General features: G+C 46.2%; 1 protein-coding gene across 4 annotated transcripts in view; it reads left to right on the top strand.

Moving 5' to 3' along the window:
* The window catches only part of SYN1 (synapsin I), a 203880-nt gene that overhangs the window by 95133 nt on the left and 91141 nt on the right, over positions 1 to 17606 (top strand). The gene's annotated exons all lie outside the window — the stretch shown is intronic.

Genomic DNA, 17606 nt, shown 5'->3' with positions numbered 1-17606 from the left:
CAGTCATTTCCTTCAGGGGAGGATGTTTGCTAACCTGGCATCACCAGGTGAGGGCTGAGGGTCACCCAAAATTATCCCTGACCTTCAGTTGTCAGCATGGTACAAGGCAATACAGTAAAAGCAAGTGATATCTACAATAATCCTTGCACTTCATTACAATCCTGTTTCATGATTAAAGGTGCCCTTTTGGCTTGTTCCATTCTACTACAGTTCTAAAACTCTATTTTAAAATGTCCTCTTGAACTTTACTGTTTTACATTCAGCAAAATGATAGAAGGTTGGGAGCCTTCTTGACCTCCCCGGGCAAAGCGTTTCACCAGGAGGGAACCACCGCCAAGAACACAAATGCATGGGCAGCCAAGTATCCTACCCATTGGCAAGGTTTTGCTTTTATGATGAAAGCCATCCCAGCAGAGTGTAGTGAGACAGGTGGTTCTGCAGTTATTTGGGCTCCAGGCCATGAAGGGCTTTGTAGATCACAGCCAGAACCTTGCAGTTAATTTTGGTACCTGACTGGTAGCCAATGGATTGCTCAGACCAGGTATGACACATGGCACTCCATCTGGTGCCTGAGAATAACCAGCCTGCAGTGTTTTGCTCTAGTTGGACTTTCCAAGTTGTCTTTAAGGGGAGACCAACGTAGAATACGTTAGGACAGTCTTATCAGGGTAACCACAGCATGAACCCAAGGGGCCAGACCAAGCGATTCATGGCCATCCGTTGCTATTTCTGGAGCAGTTAAACAGCAGCATGTATGTTGAAGAAGAAATGAATGTGGAACCTCCTCAGCGCTTGTCCTCGCTCTAGTGTTTCCGGACTGTTCTCTGAAAGATTAATTGGCTCTATCCTGTGAATGCATTATTTGTGCATGTGCAGTATTTAACATCTTCAGATTTTGTACTGGACAAAGAAAAATATTGCAGTTATCCCGTCATCCAGAGGCTATGCAGAGCAGGGCCTGCCTTTCCCCCGTGAGGCACGTATGGAAGGGGCCACAGTGAACCAATGGCATACATTTATAAAAGTTAGGCAAAGAGGGAAACAGTCGTTTTAAACAGGAAACATATTGATTGCAGGAGTGTGGAAAAATATATGTAAGAAATGTAATACAGACAGTGTGTTATGTGTCCTACCATTTTGCTCAATGTAGTTTGGACCATTAAGTTGTAAGAAGGCTCCATAGACTAGAGCAGTGATGGCGAACCTTTTCAAGACAGAGTGCCCAAATTGCAACCCAAAACCCACTTATTTATCGCAAAGTGCCAACATGGCAATTTAACCTGGATACTAAGGTTTTAGTTTAGAAAAAATGGTTGGCTCCGAGGCGTGCGTTACTCGGGTGTAAGCTTGGTAAAGCAACCATGCAATGCTTCGAATGGGTGAATCACGACCCTAGGAAGGTTTACTCAGAAGCCAGCCCCATTGCCAGCAACCGAGCTTCCTCCCAGGTAAAGGATTGTGCCCAGGCCAGCCTAGATATGTGTGTGTGTGTGTGTGTGTGGGGGGGGTGATTTTCCGCCCCCCCCCATGACGAACTCTGTGCACGTGTGCCCACAGAAAGGGCTCTGAATGCCACCTCTGGCACCCGTGCCATAGGTTCACCACCACTGCTATAAAGCCATTCTACTTTGCCTATAAATTGTTATCTAACAACTGAACGTACGATAATGGAAGGAATGGGGTCAAATAGTCATTTAGTCATCAGTTTTTAAAATTATTATGTTGCAATAGTAAGTCAGAAAGTTCTTTTAATTATGCTAACCGATGAATTGTTTCTCCATGTCATTTTTTATGTCGGGCTAATTTTATTATGGAGATAATTCAGGTAGTTGAGAGTATTTAATAGCTTACATCATTACCATGGGTAAAGGGAGGCCTCCTGCTCCCCCCAGCTGTTTTCCCATGCTACCAGTACTGGGGGTGGAAGAGTTAATTCTCCCTTTATTACTGCTCTAAGTGAGAAATTCTGTGCAAGTGGAGCTGCAAATAGAGGGATATAATCTGCCCTCCTTGTGCTGTTTCAGCATGGAAAACAGCTGGAGGGGAAGGCAGGAGCCCTTCGTCACCCTTATAGCAGCGTTGTAAGCCCAAATGGGTTATGCTTCTTCTTTTCTAGTATATATTACTCACAACTGCATTGTTGTTTTGGGTAACTAGGACAAAGCTCCTTCAGAACCAGAGGCGTTCCTCCCATTGGGCAAAGTGGGCAGTTGCCCAGGGCGCCACCTTGTGGGGGGCACCAAAAATGCAGGGGGGATTTTTTTGAATTTTCAGTGTTTTTTCTGTTTTTGGCCTGCAGGGGGCGCAGTTTTTAGGCTAGCAGCACCAAAATTTCAGGGATTTTTCAGGAGACTATCCTAATGATATCACCCAGGTTTGGTGAGGTTTGGTTTAGGGAGTCCAAAGTTATGAACTCCCATAGGGAGTGTCCACATCCTCCATTGTTTTCAATGGGAGCTAATAGGAGATGGGGGCTACACCTTTGAGGGTCCATAACTTTGGACCCCCTGAACCAAACTCCACCAAACCTGGGTGGTATCATCAGTAGGGGCTCATGAAGATACTCTGAAATTTTGGTGCTGCTATCTTTATAATTGCACCCCTGACAGCAGGCACACCCTAAAAATTTCCCCAGATTCTCCTTTTAAATCCACCCTCTTCCTGCCAATGCTTGTTTTCTTTCTTTCTTTTATTCTTTCAATGCCTAATAAAGGTTGTTGTTGTTGTTGTTATTGGGGGGTCATCAAACTCAGGTTTTGCCCAGGGCTCCAGTTTGCCCAGGTACGCCACTGTTCAGAACCACTCTATTTGCTATTAGAGGCTAATCTTGTTGACACACCAGACTCCATATGCAACTTTTGTTCGAGGAGCTATAAACAGGCATAGAGTCAGATATTTGGAATAGATTTTTATCTTATAACATGCAGGTGGTGCTGGCATGGAAAGAGGAATGATTTTCTTCTCCCACTTTTTCCAATGTTCCCCCTTCCCCCCCCCCCCATTGCTCTCTCTCTGTCAGCCAAGAAGAAGATGATTTGGTTTTCATACCCTTCTTTTCTTTGCTGTAAGGAAAGCAGTTTACAAAGGCCTTTCCTCACTTACCCCCATAACAGACACCTTGTGAGGTAGGTGGGACTAAGAGAGTTATGAGAGAGCTGTGACTGGCCTAAAGTCTCCTAGCAGGCTTCATGCAGAGGAGCAGGGGAAAAAAATCCGGTTCACCAGATAAGGTCCACCGCTTATGCGTTGGAGTGGGGGAATCAGACCCGGTTCTCTGGGTGAAAGTCCACCACTCCTGTGAAGGAGTGGGGAATCATGGGTGGTTTCCATATTAGAGTCTACTTCTCTTAACACTATACCACACTGGCTTAATTACCCAGTTTGGGGAGGGGAGGACCTCAGCGTGGATGGGATGTCCCAAAGGCCATGCTCTGAAACTGCCCTATCTTCTGGGGGACGTGATCTCCGTAATCTGTTTTTTTGTGATCACAGTTCTAGGAAAGTTCCATCTTTCAAGCTACATTGAACACTTCCATGCAGTGAACACACTTCTTCCAAGCCTTCCCACTTGTTAATGCTTTCTGATCTCTTACAAGCTAGATCAGCCATTCTCAACCAGGGTTCCGTGGTACCCAGGGGTACCGCGGCAACACTACCGCCCCCCCCCCTCATTTTTGTGGTGTCTCCCACCGGAGCCAGCAAGGACATGGAGCTGGCCCATGGGGCAGGGCCAGCCACAAGGTCAGCAGCCACCCCCCCCCCCAGTGCTTCCCTTCACCCTGGGAGGGGAAGGTGGGGTGTGTGGCAAGCAGGGGCAATGGGAGGGGAAGGTGGAGGGTGGCGGCAAGGGTACCGTGAGATATGAAGAGTGAGGTCAAGGGTACCCTGACCTCGAAAAGGTTGGGAAACACTGAGCTAGATCCTTGTCTTTGTTGTGGTGTAGTGGTTAAGAGTAGTGGCCTCTGATCTGGTGTACCGGGTTTCTTTCCCCACTCTCTCACATGAAGGCTTCTGGGTGACCTTGGGGGAGTCACAGTTCTCCCTGAATTCTCACAGCCCCACCTACCTCCCCAAGCGTCTGTTGTAGGGAGAGGAAAGGAAAAATATTGTAAGCTGCTTTGGCATGCCTTAAAATTCAGAAAAACGGGGTGGAAATCCAAACTCTTCTTCTTCCTCGCCCATTGTTTCTTGGTTGATTAGATCCTTTTTTACCACTTTTTTTTACACCTAGTGTCATTATATGAGCGAAGGCCCGCATGCTCCGCACGAGTAACGTCCTTCCATTTCTTATTCAAGTGGCAGAGTGTGGTAGACAAACGATGCTTGTACATTCTCCCTGTTGGACATAAAAGAGAGAGAGAAATAAAAGTTAATGTGGAGTGGGGGAGGGTATGTAATGGCTGATTCCCAGCAGCTTAAGAACACAAGAACATAAGAATAAGCCAGCTGGATCAGACCAGAGTCCACCTAGTCCAGCACTCTGCTACTCGCAGTGGCCCACCAGGTGCCTTTGGGAGCTCACATGCAGGAGGTGAAAGCAATGGCCTTCTGCGGCTGTTGCTCCCGAGCACCTGGACTGCTAAGGCATTTGCAATCTCAAAGGATCAAGATTGGTAGCCGTAAATCGAATTCTCCTCCATAAATCTGTCCAAGCCCCTTTTAAAGCTATCCAGGTTAGTGGCCATCACCACCTCCTGTGGCAGCATATTCCAAACACCAATCACACGTTGTGTGAAGAAGTGTTTCCTCTTATTAGTCCTAATTCTTCCCCCCAGCATTTTCAATGAATGCCCACTGGTTCTAGTATTGTGAGAAAGAGAGAAAAATGTCTCTCTGTCAACATTTTCCACTGTGCCATTTTATGGGGCTTCAATCATATCCCCCCTCAGCGTCTCCTCTCCAAACTAAAGAGTCCCAAACGCTGCAGCCTCTCCTCATAAGGAAGGTGCTCCAGTCCCTCAATCATCCTCGTTGCTCTTCTCTGCACTTTTTCTATCTCTTCAATATCCTTTTTGAGATGTGGCGACCAGAACTGAACACAGTACTCCAAGTGCGGTCGCACCACGGCTTTATATAAGGGCATGACAATCTTTGCAGTTTTATTATTAATTCCTTTCCTAATTATCCCCAGCTTGCCCTAAGTCTGAATCTGGAGACAACACCGCAATTTCCAGTCACAACTGGAGATCTTTTAAAAAACGGACCAAATTTCTGTGCCCAGAAATATCCACTTCTGTTGCCAGCTGCATTCTGCAATCAATATCAGTGAAGCAAGTCGATCTAATTTTCATGGTTTCTCTTCATTTGCAGAGCTTATTTTGCAATAGTTACTATTTGGGGTGAGGGTGTTATCTTCTGATTTTGCCAGACATGTAGATGGGCAGGGAATTACATACAGGGGATTGATGACCGATCTCCTAGGGCACTTTCGCACATGCAGAATAATGCAATTTCAATGCACGTTCAATGCACTTTAACAATTGTTTGCAAGTGGAATTTGCTATTTCGCACAGTAAAATCCAGCTGCAAAGTGCATTGAAAGTGGATTGAAAGTGGATTATTCTGCATGTGCAAAAGTGCCCCTAAATCAGCTCTTAAGAACATAAGAAAGAGCCTGCTGGATCAGACCAGAGTCCATCTAGTCCAGCACTCTGCTACTCGCAGTGGCCCACCAGATGCCTTTGGGAGCTCACATGCAGGATGTGAAAGCAATGGCCTTCTGCTGCTGCTGCTCCCGAGCACCTGGCCTGCTAAGGCATTTGCAGTCTTAGATCAAGGAGGATCAAGATTGGTAGCCAAGAATACATTGACTTCTCCTTAAATCTGTCCAAGCCCCTTTTAAAGCTATCCAGGTTAGTGGCCATCACCACCTCCTGTGGGAGCATATTCCAAACACCAATCACACGTTGCATGAAGAAATGTTTCCTTTTATTAGCCCTAGTTCTTTCCCACCCCCCCCTAGTATTTTCAATATATGCCCCCAGTTTTAGAATTGTGAGAAAGACCCCTTTCCCTCCCCTTCTCTGCACCTTTTCTATCTCTTCAATATCCTTTTTGAGATGTGGCGACCAGAACTGAACACAGTACTCCTAAGTGCGATCGCACCACTGCTTCATATAAGGATTTGGGTCCTGTCAGGAGGCCTGTTATTATGGGGATTTTGCTATTGCTGCTTTCTGTATGCTGGGGGTGGTGGAATGGGTTAATTGCATTTCTAACTGACTTTCAACTGTCTTCTGGATGATGTTATACTGTACCAGGCACTGCTCAAGGTCAGTGCCTGGCCGTCTCTACTGTTATCTCTTTCACAGTTCCTTTTGGGCGCACTTTCCCAGGATGGAGGGTGCAGTCTGCTTTAACTACTGGGTTTTGCGTGGGCAAATCTCAGTTCTGGCATGACCAGAGAAGATCCTCAATACTCAATAAACTACTGTTCTTATACATGAGTATAAGTTTGTTTCAGTTTTTGGGATTCTGACAGGTCCTTAGTGATTTGGGTGATAGTTACCTCTTCTGGCTTTCTGAACATGCTGAATTAAACCAGTGTGCTCACATCTGGACCTTGAATGGTTTTTGTGATGCAACCAAGCTCGAGGGGGCCAAGCTTGTTTCTGTGATTCCTGGGTTCTTTGCTCCAAAATTCCCCACCATCTGAGTTCTCAAGGATTTTTTATTGTGAAAATTCAAATCAAAGAAAGAGATAAATGTCAGTTACAGAGATTTCTCAGCTAAGCACGTTCCTTTTGGATTCCTTTGTCCTCTTTCCGGGAGCTCATGGCCCAGAGATGCTTCTCTGGCCAAATCCCGAGGTGGAATCTACTAGCCTTTCTCTCTCATGGTTCAGGAAAACTCTGTTCCGGCCACGAGGTAATTTAGGCCTTTGAAGTTTTACTCTGGTACATCTGCTTTGGCTTTCCTGTTCTCCATCCGGAGATGAAAGCTACCCTTTTCACAGGTACGTGTGATTTTGATAACAGAACTACTTAATCACAGTTTTGAACTATAAGTTAATTCCACGTGTTCTATAGAAGTTAGACCTATTGTGAAGTGCCTCACATCCTTTCTGACACTTGGCAGTCCATACCTGTTAAGAGATATTCTTCACCGTTTGGAAAAGGGTGGGGGAGTATATATCCACAGAGGTTGCTCTGGGCTGCAGTGTAGAGGTCGTATTCTCCTAGGATATCGCTTGGGCCCTTGTACACCTGTGCAGGGAAGAGAGAGAACATGCTGCTCAGTGCTTAGGAAGAGGGCAGTGGACCAAGAACTCCAGTTCTGACGTGAGCTTTGGAGATTCTAACCCGAAGCCACTATTAGCAGTTCTCCATATGTAATTCAGTGCCTTGGGTGATGGTTACCTCTTCACTAGACTCATCCAGTGTCTTTGGGGCTATGGGAAAGTCTTAGGATGAAAATCCACAAGTCAGGAGATGGATTTGCAGCCTGTCTCATGGTTATCCATTTACGGGGGATTTATCAGCAGAATTTAAAGCGGAGCTACTCTGGTAAGATGAGAAGGTCTATAGTCTTCTTGCACTCACTGCAGCCTCCTACCACTCTTGGAAAAGAGTACTCTCCACGCAAGATGTTCTTTCCATAGGAAGGTTTTACTTTGGCAGTTGCAAGGTTACACAAGCCTATGCTATACAAGACTATAAGACTATACAGAACTCTTCAGCAAGAACACAATGAACACACACAGAACTCAGTTTGAGTTGGGCAAACTTCTGCTGACTAGAAGATGAACCTTTTGTGAACCTTTTAAAAAAATATTATAACCGGATTCACCTTTCAAAAGCTTCCCTGCTTCTTAATTTAGCCACAAATGTGGTGTGGATGGGATGGCCTTCAAGCGTCTCTCCTGCATCATTTTGGGTCACTTGAAACTATTCTGGGGGACTCTTGGGATGTGGTGCCAGAGGAAGGAAAAACAGGGTCCCTCCCTGGTGCAATTTCCAATGATGGAAATATCACACCTTGAGAAGAAGTGGCAATCTGTGTCTTGACCAGTGGCGTACCTGCCTAGGGACAGGGGGTACCCTATGTCCCCAGGCACCCCCATTTGGTCACGTGGGGGGGGGGCGCCAACATTTCAGGGTCGTTTGTGTGTTTTAAAAATTTTTCCAATTCCAGTTCCAAAGCCTTTATTGGCATTATAAATTACAGAGTTAGTAAAAAGGGGCATTTATCCACTAACTGAGACATTAAAATATTAAAATACATTAAAACAACGTTGAACATTCACAACATTCACGCACACATAAAATAATTTAGCTTCATTACTGCCTGTGAAGCGGCGGAATGATTAAGCCTGACCAAATAGTTCCTCAAAAAACTTCATAACATTCTCACATACGAGATGCAGGAACCGTTGAGTAGAAAATTCACAAAGTAGATGGTAGCCTGACATGCGTTTGAGCTCTCTATCAATGGACAGATGTATATAGAGCGTATGACTTCATTACATTAGACATTCCAATAGTACATGTTGAACGATCTCAACAACGGCCATATTACATTAGCATAACCTGTTCTCATATGGAGTGTTATTATACCTGCCAAGGAGTCATAGCATTAGGCAGAGTGTTAAAATAAGCCAAAGTGTAAACTCTGCGTTGTTTAGGATTGCACAAAATGTACAAATAGTTGGCGTGGTCTGATGGGACAATTCCCAAGGCCTGTGGAGAGCAGCTTTTCCCCCCCTCCTGCACCATTTCCAGTTTCTCTCTTTCAACTAAAACAGATTTAATTTCATTATGAATTCTGATGGCAGACATAGTTTGGAACTGGTCGGCTGTTAAGCCCATGTTGTTAAGTTTCTTATCTATGTCAGCCAACCATTTCACAGAAGCAGATTCTGATAAGAGTTGATGTATAAAACTGTTTGGTTTGGGCTCAAAATGAATTTGGGTCCAGTACTTAAATGTTCTTGTCCATGCCATCAATTCCATGCTATTTTGTCCAGTTTCTCTATGTAGGGTGTCATAAGGGACACACCTTGGTGATCCTAAAATTCTTCGCAAAAATTTAAAATTTTTAGTGTTTGGTCATGTATGTTTTGCTGGGAGTGGGAGGTGTTTTGTGAGCTGGTTCAAAAAATAATTGTTTGGTCATGGTGGGGGAAGGTGGCCGCCCATATGCCGGGCAGGGGGGGGGGGGGCGCCAAACTCAGGTTTTGTCCCCAGGAGCCAGTTTGCCTAGGTACGCCCCTGGTCTTGACATGTGGATTTTGCATTGTGAAATTTGTCCCTCTGTCTTAAAGCAGCAAGAGGAAATGCTTACTCTGAGGATCTGGATCCTATAGTGCCTATCGAATGGTGAATCCTCATTGACTCCCAAAAAGCGACCCTTCAGAACTGCAAAGGTGGGGGGGGGGAGAGAGAGAGAGAGAGATTATTGCTCTTATCGTTCAGTTTTCAGCTCTCCTTGACATCAGCTTGGTTACACTAAAAAGGAAGAGGGGCCAAATGACACAATACAGTCGTTGACATGTTATGCTGGGCTTCTGTGACTTGAGTTTGAAGTTTGAGTCCCAGGTCAAGCTGCTGGAAACTCATTTCCAAGCATGCAGAACCCAAAATTCAGATCAAAACTTCAGCATGGAGAGAGAGGAGGCTTCATCTTTTCCCTTCATGCTGTTTTCCCAACTCGAAATGGTCTGGGAGAGCTGTTTGCCCCACAGGGGAGTTCTAAGTGTGCAGCCCCTTAAGAGTCTAATTAGCAACCCTGGATTTTCTCCTTTTTTTCTCACTTACGCCCTCCACCTGGCTGTCCCAAATGTCCTGAAATTGTGTTCTGGAAGACATGGGACGGCCAAAAACAACATGAGAGATGACTTGAAAGTCTGATCCAAGAATAGAAGAACGTGTCAAAATTGGTCCTGTGTTTAGGTTGTAAAATGTGATGTTAGATAAGTAACGGGCATTGTCGCGATCCACTTTAAGTGACTTAAACCGGGGAGAGAATTTGGAGTCTATTATGGCATGCTTATTCATCAAGGCATCAAAGCTTTGTATCCATTCATGAAGTCTGCCACTGAGGAACACCCTATGAGCAGTGGCGTACCTAGGCAAATTGGAGCCCTGGGGGAAACAGAATGACTTTCAATGTTATTTAAACTGGGGACCCCAGATTCTCCCTTAAAGGTGGATTTAAAAGGAGAATCTGGGCTCCCTAGTTTAAACAAGTGATGCTGGAATCCACCCCCAAACAGCATCATTTTCAATGGCGTTTAAACTAGGGATTCTCCTTTTAAATCCACCTTAAAGGGAGAATCTGGGGTCTCCAGTTTAAACAACATTGAAAGTGATGCTGTTTTGGGGTGGGTTCTCCCCTACCCTGAAACAGCATCACTTTCAATGTTCAAACTGGGGACCTCAGATTTTCCCTTTAAATCCATGCTGAAGGGGGTGAATTTAATAATAATAATAATAATAATAATAATAATAATAATAATAATAATAATAATAATAATAATAATAATAATAACAACCTTTATTAAGCATTGAGAGAATAAAAGAAAGAAAGAAAATAAGCATTAGCAGGAAGGGGGGGATTTAAAAGGAGAATCTGGGGAAATTCAGGGGGTGCCTGCTGTCAGGGGTGCAATTATAAAGATAGCAGCACCAAAATTTCAGAGTATCTTCGTGAGACCTTACTGATGATACCACCCAGGTTTGGTGAAGTTTGGTTCAGGGGGTCCAAAGCTATGGACCCTCAAATGTGTAGCCCCCATCTCCTATTAGCTCCTATTGGAAACAATAGGGGATGGGGCACTCCCTTTGGGAGTCCATAACTTTGGACTCCCTAAACCAAACCTCACCAAACCTAGGTGATATCATCAGGAGAGTCTTCCAAAAAACTCCTGAAATTTTGGTGCTGCTAGCCTAAAAACAGCACTCCCTGCCAGTCAAAAGCGGAAAAAACACTGAAAATACACCCTCCCCACAAACGAACCTGCATTTTTGGTGCCCGCCACAAGGGGGCGCCCTGGGCAACTGCCCACCTTGTCCATAGGCAGGAACGCCACTGCCTACGAGTCAACTAGGAAAGAAAGATTGATTAAGAATACTAGAAGAGTAAGAAGAAGAGGAGGAGTTTGGAATTATACCCCATTTATTTCCTGTAAGGAGACACAAAAGGGTCTTAGAAATTCCTTTCCCTTCCTCTCCCCACAACAGATTCCTTGTAAGGTAGGTGGGGCTGAGAGAATACTGAACGAACTGTGACTAGCCCAAGGTCACCCAGCAGGAACGTAGGATTGGAGAATCAAACCTGGTTGCCCAGATAAGAGTCTGCCTGTCACTCATGTGAAGGAGTGGAGAATCAAATGGGAGGCTGGAGCTTTTGTCTGCTTGAACGAAAAGTTATTTGAAGCAACATGTGCCTGAGGCCAAAGAAGAAGAAGAAGAAGAAGAAGAAGAAGAAGAAGAAGAAGAAGAAGAAGAAGAGGAGGAGGAGGAGGAGGAGTTTGGATTTATATCCCCCCTTTCTCTCCTGTAGGAGACTCAAAGGGGCTTACAATTCCTTGCCCTTCCTCCCTCACAACAAACACCCTGTGAGGTAGGTGGGGCTGAGAGAACTCCATAGAGCTGTGACTAGCCCAAGGTCACCCAGCTGGCGTGTGTTGGGAGTACACAGGCTAATCTGAATTCCCCAGATAAGCCTCCACAGCTCAGGCAGCAAAGCTGGGAATCAAACCCGGTTCCTCCAGATTAGATACACGAGCTCTTAACCTCCTACGCCACTTACTGGAATAAGACCGATTTTGACCCGCATCAGGGCATCTGGGGAGCTAGGATTTTTTTAAAAAGGTAACCAACCTATTGTGGTGTTATTAAAAAGACAATAAAGAAACCAGCAGAATATGTGTGTTTATGGGTGCATGCATCTGCTAGATGTATTATGAGGGTCCGGAGGCAAAATGGAGGCATACAGGAAGTGACTAGAGAAAGCGAATAGAATTGCTGGTTCTGGCAGGCACTTACCAAAATCAGCGGTGCAGAACATCTTCACTGGGCTCGTGGGTCGACACATGCAGCCTGAAGCGGTATCTCCCAGCATAGTCAGGAGAAGAAAGGTGGCTGCCAGCTGTCCACACACCTTAGCTGACTCCATTTTCATTAGAGAATAGAGGAAGAAAGTGTTGTAAAAAAGACCTGGAGGACAGAGATAATGAAGAAAAAAAAGTTTGGATTTATACCCCACTTTTCTCACCCCTCAGGAGTCTCGAAGTAGCTTACAAACTCCTTCCCTTCCTCTCCTCACACCTTGTGAAGTAGGTGGGGCTAGGAGAGTTCTGAAGACCTGGGACTAGCCCAGGGGTAGGGAACCTGCGGCTCTCCAGATGTTCAGGAACTACAATTCCCATCAGCCTCTGTCAGCATGGCCAATTGGCCATGCTGGTAGAAAACTGATGCAACCGGTATTCGTTCCTGAATTTAGCTCTGCGTCTCAAACCTTTAGCCGAAGGTCACCTTGCAAACGTCTTGTTTAGGAGTAAGTAAAGAAATCCAGTAGACCTAGGCCCTTTCCCCACTTACCCTTGTCGGAGGGTTGATGCGCGCAATTCCCGGCATGCGCAATTCCTGGCACGCGCCCCGGCTTCCCTACGACCCTGCGCTCTGTGCAAGGTCATCAAAAGGCGCCATTTGAAAAGGCGCCAGGAATTATGCGCGCTGAGGGGGCTCGAGAGAGGCAGTATCGGGGCGGCTGCGTTCTCACCGCCTCTGAAGTGGGGAGTGCAGCTGGACCCCACGCTACTTTAGGAGAGTAGCGCGGGGCTTAAGGTAAGTGGGGAAAGGGCCCTAATTAGAGTCTGCTGCTCATGTGCAGAAGTGGGGAAAATCTGGTTCTCTCCACGAGAATCCACCACTCTTAACCACAACACCACCACCAGAATTATACAAGGGAAAGGATTTCTTAGAAGCTGAGTCTGAAGACTGAGGCGAGGAGATGGTCTTATTGGAATACCACACAACTTCATTGGCTGAACACTCAGCATGAAAGCTGGGAGCATTCACGATTCCTGTGTAAGATGATGGCGTCTGGATGGGACTTGGTGTGCTGTAAAAGAGGAATGAGGGAGTTTTGCTCACCTTCCTCACTTCTGGTCTGTAGATGCTTTCTGTGTTCTCTTGTTGACTCCCGCCAGCCCAAACTGCAGTTCTTGGTACATCATGCTGGTATATAAAGTTCACGGCATTTCCTCCTTAGCATTCCAACTTTTCCTTTCCTGCTGAAGAGGCTGTAGCTAGAACCAGCTGTTCCTGGACAGGCATGATGGATTTAGCTTTGGCAAAGGAGTGAGACAATTTGAGCAACCTTCTCGGGCTTTAGAGCTTTATACACCTTCTTTCTGCTGCTAGGATGTTTCAGTGCTTGCCATTATCTATGGAATGATGTGTGTGGCTCGTCTGCAAACAACCAGACCATCCTCCCATCCCTGCAATATCACTTCTGGTGCCTCTCACTACTGCCTTCCCAACTCCTGCGACCACCACGAGCTGCAGTGTTTGGATGTGTGTATTTCCCATGGGGAGCAATGATGCCTTTCTTCAGTTAGTAGATATTCCTCTAACTTGTAATTTATAATGCCAATAAAGGCTTTGGAATTGGAATTGGATATTCCTCTCTGTTCTTACATTCCTCTCTGTCCTCTGGCCATGGCCCACCCACCTTGAGGGCAGGAGGAGGGGGAAGGGGAGGGGTGGGGGTGGGGCAGCATTTTTTGGGTCTTTTCAGCCCACCACCTGGAAGGAAGGAAGGAAGGAAGGAAGGAAGGAAGGAAGGAAGGAAGGAAGGAAGGAAGGAAGGAAGGAAGGAAGGAAGGAAGGAAGGAAGGAAGGAAGGAAGGAAGGAAGGAAGGAAGGAAGGAAGGAAGGAAGGAAGGAAGGAAGGAAGGAAGGAAGCCTTCTCTCTATCTTACCTGCAACCGGCCCAGTATTGAACTATGTGTGCCGCCTCTGAAGCAGTACACACAGTTCAATGTAGGACCTAGCTGGGCTGAACCTGCATTTTAAGCCTGGATCCAACCAGACCAAGCCCAGTATAGTACTGCAGGCTGGATCTGGGCCCCTCAGTCCAAGGTGAGCCTGGCGTTGAATTGTGGGTTTGGTCTGGCCAGGTTCCAGCTTTACAGTGCTGACTTTACCTCTGAATCTCCACCGCTGAAGTCACATGGAATTTGAAGGTGAAACCAGCGGTATAAAGCTGGACCCGGCCAGGCTGAGCCCACAATTCAATGGGGGGGGCCTACTGACAGAGTAGACCTTTTACTGCGGAAACTGTGTTACCGAGGCAGGATAAGTGCAGCTGCAATAGGCTTGGCACAGCAGAAGAAACAACACAACACCATAAAGTAGTTTCACTTTCAAAGAAGACTTTATCTTTAGGTGCAGGTTATTTACAGTGTAGACAGTATCAGCAAACAATTGGACAGCATGCTCCGCAGCAACTCAGAAATCCCTAGACACAGTACAGTTGCATATGCTCTACCTTTATACTTCTGTTAGCCTATCACAGTAAAGGTCAGTGATCAGGTTTGAACCGGTTCTGTACAGTTACATCAGGTTTTGACAGGTGTTTTTGTCTGACAAGTGCTGTCACCTAGATCACATTGATCTGTCTGCTCACAAGATGCACACCACATTTTTTATTCCCTGACACCTACCTCAGCCTGGCAGTGCTTAGTATTGAACTCTGCATCAGCTTCTGAACGCCACGTGGATTTCGAAAGCAGACATATTTTTGAGGGTGGGTTTAATAACCTGATCAGTTTTTGTAATATTGGCTTTTTTTTTAGTTTTTCAAAAACGTCTAGGTTTAGGAAACTCAAAAAAACACAAGAAAAACAGTTGGCTCACTCGTGCAGCTGAAGGGTTTCAGCCAGGAAGAGTAATGTCTGGTAAAACTGAACTAATGTTATTAATATGTAGGAGCAGCAGTGGCGTAGGAGGTTAAGAACTCATGTATCTAATCTGGAGGAACCGGGTTTGATTCTCCGCTCTGCCGCCTGAGCTGTGGAGGCTTATCTGGGGAATTCAGATTAGCCTGTACACTCCCACACACGCCAGCTGGGTGACCTTGGGCTAGTCACAGCTTCTTGGAGCTCTCTTGGCCCCACCTACTTCACAGGGTGTTTGTTGTGAGGGGGGAAGGGCAAGGAGATTGTAAGCCCCTTTGAGTCTCCTACAGGAGAGAAAGGGGGGATATAAATCCAAACACCACTTCTTCTTCTTCTTCTTCTTCTTCTTCTTCTTCTTCTTCTTCTTCTTCTTCTTCTTCTTCTTCTTCTTCTTCTTCTTCTTCTTCTTCTTCTTCTTCTTCTTCTTCTTCTTCTTCTTCTTCTTCTTCTTCTTCTTCTTCTTCTTCTTCTTCTTCTTCTTCTTCTTCTTCTTCTTCTTCTTCTTCTTCTTCTTCTTCTTCTCCTCCTCCTCCTCCTCCTCCTCCTCCTCCTCCTCCTTCTCCTCCTTCTCCTCCTCCTCCTCCTCCTCCTCCTTCTCCTCCTTCTCCTCCTCCTTCTAGTTAGTCCTTTTGATTTAGCCTTTGTTATTTTAACCCTCACTGTTCGCTGTTTTTATCAGTAATAGTCTTGCTTAATTTTAATAAATAATTTTAATTATATCTTGTGATGTTTCGCCTTCAGGTGGCTTCAATCTAATTCCCATACCCCGGCCTATATGGCTACACGTACCAGGTTAATTGTTGCATTAAATTCAAACTTCAAGCGGTCTGCCTTACATGGGTGACTTTCTTGATTTTAATCCCAGAGATGCGGGAAGCTTGCCTTTTGGCTTCTGGCTGTTTGGGTAGAGAAAATGGGCTGGTAGTGTGAGGAATAACCCCCCAGACAGAAGTGTGAGGAATACTACCCCAGGGTTTTGTAATTTTGTGGGTTGGTATCCCATACCAAGAATCCCTTGGTCTAGCGGTTCTTGACAGATGGCTGCATGTCTTTCCGCCTTCTGACAGTTATCTTCCTTGTAGCCATCACCTCTGCCTGTAGAGTCAGTGAGCAACAAGTGCTTTATCATGATCCTCCATTCCTGAAGTATTTGATTCCCTGGTAGTTTGTGGACCCTCCTTTTCTTTCCAAAAGCCATTTCACAATTTCATGTTAAGACATTACTTGATCGGTTTTCTCCTGCCATCTAGAAGACGACAAAGAAGAGAAGAAGAAGAAGAGTTTGGATTTATATCCCCCCTTTCTCTCCTGTAGGAGACTCAAAGGGGCTTCCAATCTCCTTGCCCTTCCCCCCTCACAACAAACACCCTGTGAGGTAGGTGGGGCCAAGAGAGCTCCGAGAAGCTGTGACTAGCCCAAGGTCACCCAGCTGGCGTGTGTGGGAGTGCCCAGGCTAATCTGAATTCCCCAGATCAGCCTCCACAGCTCAGGTGGCAGAGCTGGGAATCAAACCCGGTTCCTCCAGATTAGATACACGCGCTCTTAACCTCCTAGGCCACTGCTGCTCCAAATAAGTCTTTATGCCCCCAACGTGCAGAGAGCCTTGTTATTTTATCTGAATAGAGTGAAGACAACGGAGTGTTATCAGGTCTGTGCCTTGGAGAAGGGTGAAGAGAACTGGGAAATAGAGGCCCCTTGAGACTAGCTGCAGGGAGGACTGTGTTGCCTCCTCGTGTGTAAGCAGGGAAATTAGAGGATAGACACCCCAGTCCCACCACGCAGCTGAAAGGCCCAAGATAAGTGTTCCATGTAGGCTACAGAGAATTCCACTCTAAAGGTTCTGCTGCCAGTACCAACGCGTCTGCATTCCTTGTGGCAATGAATGCGAACCTCAGAATGTAGCATCGGTCGATTCCCCACTGGAATTTTAAAATGGTTTCAACCAAGTTTAAAAAGAAACAGAACCTTTTAAATGAGGTTTCAACCTCCCCACGTCAGATTTATTCTGCAAAGAGATGTAAGGCTATGTCGAGTTCCGTGAACCCAGCACTCCCCACAGGAAATTGATCTCTGTTTTTTCTCCCCCCCTGATTGGCCGGCGACCGCTGATTGGTCGTCATGATTTACGTCACACTCCACGGTGGGAAATAAGTGAGGATTAGTCCCCCGCTCCTCCCCTCTAGGCTGGAAAGAAGAGTGGTAAAGCAAAAAGTTGTCGTTCCAAGCAGGTACAGGGAAAACGCGGAATAAAGGGGGGGAATGAGCAGCAGAAATGGGAAGAAACCCCCTTTGTCGCTCAAGGAGTGGGGAGGCATTCCTGAAACCTTTTTTTTGCGTTCGTACCACGTGATTAATTATGAGTGGGGAATTGATCATGGATACAGCTATATGCCGCCTGCATTGGCTCCTGGTTGAATTCCAAATCATCTTCAAGGTGTGGGTGTTGACCTTTAAGGCCTTGCGCGGCCTGGGACCCTCATACCTTCGGGACCGCATTACCCCATATGTCCCAACTCGACCTCTGCGCTCAGCAGAGGCCAACTTACTAGAGGTCCTCAGCCCCTCAATGATGCGGCTGGCCTCCACTCGAGCCAGGACCTTTACGGCTCTGGCGCCGGCCTGGTGGAACACTCTCCCTCCAGCTGTCCGGGCCCTGCGGGCCCTTGGGGATTTCCGCAGGGCCTGTAAGACTGAGTTGTTC

This window comes from Sphaerodactylus townsendi, linkage group LG03 (genome assembly GCF_021028975.2).
Source record: "Sphaerodactylus townsendi isolate TG3544 linkage group LG03, MPM_Stown_v2.3, whole genome shotgun sequence".
Classification (NCBI taxonomy): Eukaryota; Metazoa; Chordata; class Lepidosauria; order Squamata; family Sphaerodactylidae; genus Sphaerodactylus; species Sphaerodactylus townsendi.
The sequence above is the reverse complement of the archived record's forward strand: the minus strand, read 5'-3'. Positions and strand labels throughout refer to the sequence as shown.